At 36.9% G+C, this 8677-nt stretch overlaps 1 long non-coding RNA gene across 1 annotated transcript; it reads left to right on the forward strand.

Moving 5' to 3' along the window:
- The first annotated feature begins 6369 nt into the window (after positions 1–6369).
- LOC147515995 (uncharacterized) lies at positions 6370–6838 on the forward strand. The gene is made up of 3 exons (XR_015213563.1): positions 6370–6416; positions 6526–6618; positions 6718–6838. It is a non-coding gene; the product is annotated as an uncharacterized LOC147515995 (long non-coding RNA).
- Positions 6839–8677: the final 1839 nt, after the last annotated feature.

An 8677-nucleotide genomic window follows, 5' to 3' on the forward strand; every position in this document is an offset into this window, starting at 1 on the left:
GGTTTACATGCTTACTTCCATCATCTTAGTAAGTTGATACTTTCGTACTGTGATATAGCTCTTTCAGTGTATATTAATCTATGTTCGTATTTTGCCTTCTAGAAATTGAAAACACTAACTTCAAGAGAAACACAGTTGCACCCAACACATTTGTATTTGACTCCACAATTAAACTTGCCGAATGAACTTCATTGAAAAAAAAATGTAGTGATTCATTTTATTTAACGAACAGATAGGATATGCATGAATTTGTTAACTTGATCCCAACTCTTCATGGTGCAATTTTTTCCATGAACATTGGTCTTATGAGTTTATTAATCTGTCTCATCAAAATGCAAAACTATGATCACTAAAAAAGCAATGTAATAGACTATAGACTAATAGATGATACCACAGAAAAACCAATCCATTAAGATGTAAAAAGGGATCCCATGTGAGTGCCAGCTTTAGCTTTTCGGTGGAACTATAAATCAGAGAAGGCTGTAAAGAAGGTGGGGCTAGATCATGGAAAGATAGAGTCTATTTAAAATGTATGTAATGTCGGGTTCAGTTATTATTGCCACTAAAGAGCCTTTTTCTTACTTTAATGCGCATTATGAAGGGAAGCATGTCTTCTCCCCTGTGCCATTATATATAGTTAGTCTATTCTTCACATGGACTAGTTGTTGTATACCTTGGCATCTCGAGACCATTTGAGAGAATGCAAACCACTCGCACTGTAGATTGCCTAACTCTATAGCTTTAGGCAGCCCAGCCAATTTCTAGTATATATAAGAAGCATTTCTTCAGTGCAGTTGCTTTAGCATTGTCATAGGTTTATGTCCTCGAATCTCAGTAGGTGTAGACTGTAGTTACTCCGCAAAAGAGAGATTATGCAGACAAGGAATGAGCAGAATCAGGAGATGATGCACTAAATTTCCAGATTATAAAAAATGGATAATAGTAGCAACTTAAAGAGTACAAACGGTTTGCCCAACTATTCCACCCTTTTTTTCCAAACACGAAGTATAAAATTTGGTTTTTCTTCAACAGCATGTCATCATACTTTCAGCCAAATGTAGGCATGTAGCCAAATGAAATAAAAGTGAATTAACTTAAGTAAGATAAACCTCTTACGTGCTAACGATCAGTTCTTTGCCTTAACAGAGTTGAATGTTAATTGAGTATGCTTAGACTTTGTATTTTGCCTTCTAGTTATTACTTACGTGTATTGTCATTTACTATGTATAAATATTTTCTTATAGTATGGTCATGTTATTGGGATTCCTCGTATGTTTTTTTAAAAAAATGTATGTATGTGTAGTTTAATTGGAATTTCTGAAAAGGAACTGCTTTCTCTTGTCGATCACCACGTTCGTTCATTTTGCTTGGAATTCCTAAATATGGTGTACTCTCTCTTTCTCTACATATCCTTTTATCCACATGAGTAACAGTTAATGAAGTGATAAGGTACTGATATTATTAAGCTTTAGTTTAGGTAGTGAGGAACTTTTTCACCTTGATAGAGAAATCCTTCTTGTTGTTAGCTTTTGTGTGACTCTAACTTTATCATAAAAAATTGAATTAATTGAAATCTATGTCCCCTATACCATTCTCCCTTGACTCTAAAAGTAAGGTTTCTGAATTTTGACTAATTGATAACTTGTATTGTATACTAGACCACACACGTGGAAAGACTAATTGTTGATGCTACTATTGTATATCTTACTTGAGGTTGATTTTATTAACCTTTTAGTTCTTAGTGTTGGTTTCATATTTAAGCTAATATGGTCAACTATCCTAAAACATTTAATTTAAAGGTCATAATTCATCTAAGTTATTTCCTTTATATACTTTTGCATTTTTGATTTATTTATATGTTTAGCAAAATTGAGTGCTCTGTTTGGATGACTTCGGGAATTTCTTGTCACATACTTATTAGATACTAAATGGACAAATCGTGGATGTCCAAGGATAGGTTGTCAGATGAATATATTCAAGGGGTTGCAAATTTTCTTTTATTTGCAAACCCCACAGAGAATCAGGAGACTTGTATGAGATGTCCATGTGAGCACCTTTGTCAATCAGGCGAAGTTAAGTCAAAAGGTGGTTAGAAATCACCTTTTCCATCACGGTATTGATAAGCAATACACGAGATGGGTATTTCATGGGGAGCAAATTCTTAGTGCAGCTCCTTGTTTTGATAGACAGGATGCCTTCCTTCACGGGATGGAAACTCCGCACAATGTAGCGAAAGCACAAAAAATTCTACAAAATTTGGACTTGAACAATATCAGGGGATCCCGGAGAGTCTGGAAAACTGCTTAAAGATGCTGAGGAACCATTATATGAAGGGTGTTCCAAGTATACCAAGTTATCAATGGTGGTGAAATTGTACAATCTAAAAGCGAAGGGTGGGTGGTCTGACAAGTCTTTTTCTGAGTTATTGAGATTGTTTGGAGACGGGCTTCCTAAAGGTAATTTACTACCCTCTTCAATGGGGAAGGTGAAGAAGATGTTGTCCGTTTATGGAATGAAGTATGAAAAGATACATGCATGTCCTAACGATTGCATACTATATAGAGGTGATGCTAATAAGGATCGCACTACGTGTCCTACTTGTGGAGTGTCAAGGTTTAAGGAGAATAATAATATGACTGAGACAAGCAAAGGTGTGCCCGCAAAAGTTATGTGGTACTTTCCACCCATCCCGAGGTTCAGAAAGATGTTCCAGTCTGTAAAAATTGCTGAGGATTTGACATGGCATGCCAATGAAAGAGAAGTTGATGACAAACTTTGTCACCCAGTAGATTCCCCAGCATGGAAGTCTGTAGATGCTATGTGGCCAGAGTTTGTAGCAGATTCGAGGAATCTTCGTCTAGCCCTTTCTACAGATGGATTCAATCCACATGGTTCTTTGAGCAGTAAGTACAGTTGTTGGCCTGTTATGTTTATCACTTACAACCTTCCACCTTGGTTGTGCGTGAAAAGAAAGTTCATGATGTTAACTATGTTAATATCAGGTCCACGACAACCAGGAAACGATATAGATGTGTACTTGCATCCTTTGATTGATGACTTAAAAGTTCTATGGAATATTGGGGTTGATGTTTATGATGCTTACTGACAAGAAACCTTCACATTGAGATCTGTGTTATTATGGACAATAAATTATTTCCCCGCATTTGGTAATCTATCTGGTTGTTGTGTTAAAGGGTATTATGCTTGTCCTGTATGTGGTGAAAAAACACGTTCGTTTAGATTAAAGCATTCTTGAAAAAATGTATACATGGCCACCAGAAGATTCCTCCCAAAGAACCACCCATTTAGAAATCAATGGAAGGCGTTTTATGGCAAGCAAGAGTTTGAGTTACAGCCAGAAGTGTTGGATGGTGATAAAGTAAAAGCAAAGGTTAGCATGATCAAAGTCTCTTGGGGAAAAAAAGTGAATAACACATGTTTAAGCAAATCAGTAACGCCAAAGGGGGGGGGGGAAAGGTCACATGAGGAAAATCAGTAAAGCGAGTGGGTAAAAGGAAGAGACAAGGTGTAGGAGGACAAGCAAAGAGGTCAACCACACCAAGGTCAAAACAGGTTGATGATGGAGTCGACGAAGTTGTTAAGAAATGTTGAAAGAAGAAGTCAGTGTTTTTTGAATTGGACTACTGGGAATTTTTGCTTGTCAGACACATTTTGGATGTCATGCACATTGAGAAGAATGTGTGTGACAGCATTATTGGTACATTGCTTAACATTCCCTCGGAAACAAAGGACACTGTTAATGGTTGTCTTGACCTTCAGGACATGGGAAAGGATGAACCAGCACCAAAGATTGGTAAAACTAGGACATTCTACCCCCCAGCTTGTTACACATTGTCTAGAGCTGAAAAACATAGGGTTTGCCAAACATTGCATGAGATGAAAGTCCTAGAAGGATACTCTTATAATTTCAAGACACGTGTTTCAATGGAAGACTTGAAGTTACAAGGGCTGAAGTCACATGATTGCCATGTTTTGATGCAGCAATTGCTTCCAGTGGCAATACAGTCTGTCTTGCTGAAACATGTGAGGTATACAATTATTAGACTGTGCTTCTTCTTTAATGCACTTTGTGCGAAAGTAATAGATGTGATGCATTTGAGTAAAATTCAAAGGGATGTCGTCGTCACACTATGTTTGTTGGAGAAATACTTTCCACCGTCGTTATTCGACATCATGGTTCATCTCACTGTCCATCTCGTTAGAGAGGTTAAACTTTGTAGTTCAGTTTTCTTCCGATGGATGTACCCATTTGAGAAGTAAAAAAACTTTATCCCACTTTTTTGTCTTTATAATGTATGAAAAATGGAGAATCATCCTATCCTTTTGTCTTATAATGTCTTAGGTATATGAGTGAGTTGAAGGGTTATGTACAAAATTGCAATCGTCCAGAAGGTTGCATGGCTGAAAATTATATTGTAGAGGAAGCAATTAAGTTTTGTAGTGAATTCTTATTTGATTTGGACCCAATTGGAGTTCCTGCCAACTCTAAAATCACACCTGATGATATGCTTTTGGAAGGAATCACTCTAGTGGGGGGTGTTGCCACTGCAGCTGATGGTACTGCCTTAGAGCAAGCACATCTTTATTATGTCTTGCGAAACACAAGAGTTGTTGAACCTTACATTGGGTAAATTTCTTTAAGTGTTTCCGCGTTGATTATTCCATTGGCTTAGAAATTCTATAACTAATTCATTCTAAAACTTAATAGGGAGCAGACATGGAGTACCTAAAGAAAAAACACCCCCGCTCCTCAAAGAAACCAACTTGGTTACAAGAAGAACACATCCGTACTTTTAGTGATTGGCTAAAAGGAAGGGTAAGATAAACTATTGTTAAGTAATAATTTTGTGTATGCCTTGGTTACTAACTTTAAACATAATATAGGTTTCAGAAGAGCGAAGCATCCCGAATAACAAAATCTCAAGTGTTCTAACTTGGATAGCTCAGGGACCTTGAATGCATGCATTGAAATATGAGAGTTATGTCATCAATGGTTATCGGTTTTCCACAAAAGGTCGTGATGCTTCACGAGTGAATCAAAATAGTGGTGTAAGCTTGGTGGCAGGAGCAATGCAAGTTGCAAGTGCAAAGGACAAAAATCCAGACTTTTCCAACATGTCCTTCTATGGTGTTGTTGTTGAAATATGGCTTCTTGATTATTTTCAGTTTCACATTCCAGTGTTCAAGTGTGATTGGGTTGACAGCGGGAATGGCAAAAAGACCGATGATCTGGGTTTCACACTAGTGGATCTTGGTAGAGTTGGGCATAAATCTGATCCCTTTATCTTAGCCTCTCAAGCCAAGCAAGTCTTTTATGTTCCTGATCAACTTGATCCTAAATGGTCGATTGCTCTAACAGCTCCTAAAAGATGTTATAATGTTAGCGATATTGGTAATGACGTGTTTGATGGGGATATTGGAGATAGGGTTCAGCCTGAAGTCGTGCCAAGTGTTGATTCATTTGATGTGAATGATGAATCTCAACCAATTTTCTCACGTAAAGACTGTGAGGGAATATGGTCGAGAATGATTCTTCTAAAACCTAGTGTTTGTTTTTCCTCTCTTTATTGCAATTTTTTTGGTTGTAAGACTTTTATTAAGTGTTTTTAATAATTCAAGTGATTGAGATTTTCTTTTTAAAAGTGGTTAGTCCATCTTGTATTTATTCATTTTAATCGTCTATTTACTACTGCATTTAGTTTACTACTCTATATAATATGGTTTGAATGTAGATAATATGGTTTGAATGTGGATAATATGGTTTATCTTACGTACTAATTACAACTATATCTTATTCATAGTTCAGCGATAGATCCAGAAGAGGTTGTCCATTTCGAAGATGAAGAAGAACTAAGTGACACTGAAGCACTAAGTGAGAGAGGTGCGACCATAATGCATGCCTTGTCTCGTAAGTGGGATGGCATAATAATTATTGTTAAATTTAATGGAAAAGGTAGCCTATAGGTTAAAAAGGTCTTAACAAGCTTACTTGGTTGGGAGGTGCTCTTTTTGAGGGCCCTAATTCCTTTAAGTGCTTTTCAAACATGGAAAAAAGCACCTGAGGAGCTTCTAAATCTTTTGTGGGTCGGCATTCTGGTAAATATATCTTGTATAGTTCCTTTTTTTTTTGGTTTGTTTCTTATCATGCTTGTATCTTGAATTTTTTTTGTTTGTTCATTACTCAGATTAGATTCAATATAGATGTTAAGTATAGGAAGGTAGTTTTGAAATCAATTGGAGTTCGTTGGAGGACCTTCAAGAATATGCTTATGAAGAAGTTTATCTTCCCTTTTAAAGATGATCAAGATGCGTTTACAAATCAACCTAAAAAATATAAGATAAGGAAGCCCGACTGGCATGCATTTGTGAAATCGAGATTAACGGGAGAGTTCCAGGTATATCATAAATTTTATTAGAATAGAATTTTTAGTAAATTGGTTGTGTTTATTCATGCATAGTTGTGAGATATATATACTAAGAATGCATGTAAACCATTTTTGAAAGGAGAGAAGCAAATTACAATCAGCACGAAGGAAAATGAATAAGTATAACCACCGAATCAGCAGGCTTGGATATGCTGGCCTAGAAGATAAATTGGTAAGTACTTGCACAAATCTTTTAAATATCAATTTATATATTTAACGTAACATATACTCTACAAATAATTGGACTTCCTATTTATATGTTTTATAATAGAAAGAAGAGTTGGGAGAATCTTTTGATGAGGATGATAGAGCTAATTTGTGGCTTTTAGCTCGTCAAGACAAGAATGGTGGATATTATGATGATGATACGAGGGAAGTGGCAGAAAAAATTGTAAGTTGTTTATATCCTTTTATAGATATTTGAGTATATGTACTTATGTGTAATGTGTAGTAATATTATTAGATATAGCAAACATGTAGTAGGTTGTGTGCTGGTATAGCAAACAAAGAGTTTTCTGCTAGCCCCTTTAGGAAGTAAAGTTTTTCCAGACGAAGCCCTCCACCAGCCCCACTTAGCCTGCTGATCCTTCGTGTGTTTTTCCTTCGGTGTGTTTTTCCTGCCTGCTGATCCTTCGTTTGTTTTTTCTGAAGTACTTGTGTTCTCCCACAGAACACACATCGATCATTTACTCCTAACTTCAATTCCATTCTTGTAGTTTCTTCAAGGGTTAATTACCACCATTCATCACCATCCAGCAGTAATGGCGGGAAATTCTATTTTGAAACCATGCTGCTAGTTCTTGTTCCGTCTTTCGTCCAACTGTCATTAACTTGCTACTTATTTCCTCAATCTCTGATCTCACTAACTGATGAGCATTGTTAGATTTCCTAACCTTATCATTTACTGCAACTTGCTTTACATCCTTATTGAAGCCCCTCATGTTCCAGCACCCTTGTTGTACACTCATTTAAAGACATTTGTGGGTTTTAAGTGACTATACTTTGTAGCCACTAAGTTTTGTCTTCCTCCTTGAGTTGTATATATATTCTTACCTGTTGGCTCACTCCCCTTACTGGTATTTCTAACACAGTTTCCCAGCTCCTTTGTCTCACCTGAGTCCCTACCTTATGTACTCTCTGTTTGAGTCATCTCCTTAGTTTTATTGCATATGGCTTGTACTGAGGTGGGTTGACATATGTTGTCATTCTACTTCTCCGTTTGCTCTTCTCTTGCTGCTGCACTCTCCTTAGATTCTTTGCCATTCTCTCCCCCCTCATGAAGGAAGTAGATTGATCAACAGTCCGCGAGCTCCCTTCCTCTTGATTTTTTTGAGCTCAACATCTATGTTTCTTGCTGAGAGACTCCCATCCAGTTTCTGATCTTGATTTTCTGGTCTTGATTTCCTGTGTCCTTGTTTTTTGATCTTGTTGTTTTCTGATCTTGCTGTTTTCTGATGGTCAAATGGTCAAATGGTTTTCTGATCTTGCTGTTTTCTGATGGTCAAATGGTCAAATGTTTGCTGTTTTCTGATCTTGCTTTTTTTTTGGGAACTTGTCAAATGGTCGTCCTATCAAACACATAGCATTAATACTCTTTCTTTTCCCAAAGATGCAGCTATTTAGGGAGTTCAAGTACAATACTCCAAAGGTCCCTGACCATTAAGGTTATTTCAAAGATAAACAGTATCAATAGTAAAGATATTGACTTAGTCTCCTTCTAAAAGTTAAAGCAGTGCATGCATGTTCAAAACAACAAACAAGAAACCTCGCAAGTATATCCAACCAAGTAATCCCTGACCTATATATGATCACCAAAAAAGTCATACAGAAAAAAATGTGCAAATTCTAAAGTTGTCGCCACCACAAACCACAGGCAATCCTAACAAGTTCTACCACTTGCCTCAAGCCTTGTTTGCAATGTTGTTTGATAGCCAATCCAGGCCCTCATAAAGGCCTTCTCCAGAGGTTGCACAAGTACTTTGATCAATGGCTTATCTAACGATGATATATATTGGACTGATAGAGTATAAGACCCCCTTAAGTTTCTTTTATGTCCCGATTGTCACTTTAATTAAGTAAAAGTTCAACTGACGTGCAGGACCAACTAAAAGAAGAAAAGGCTAATGGGAAATTAGTAACCCAAGGAAGCGACGATGTTCTTGCGAAGGCACTAGGGACTCCAGAACATTGTGGAAGGGTAAGAGCAGGAGGTAAGTATGTCACTCCAACAA

Source organism: Coptis chinensis, chromosome 2, assembly GCF_015680905.1.
Source record: "Coptis chinensis isolate HL-2020 chromosome 2, ASM1568090v1, whole genome shotgun sequence".
Taxonomy (NCBI): Eukaryota; Viridiplantae; Streptophyta; class Magnoliopsida; order Ranunculales; family Ranunculaceae; genus Coptis; species Coptis chinensis.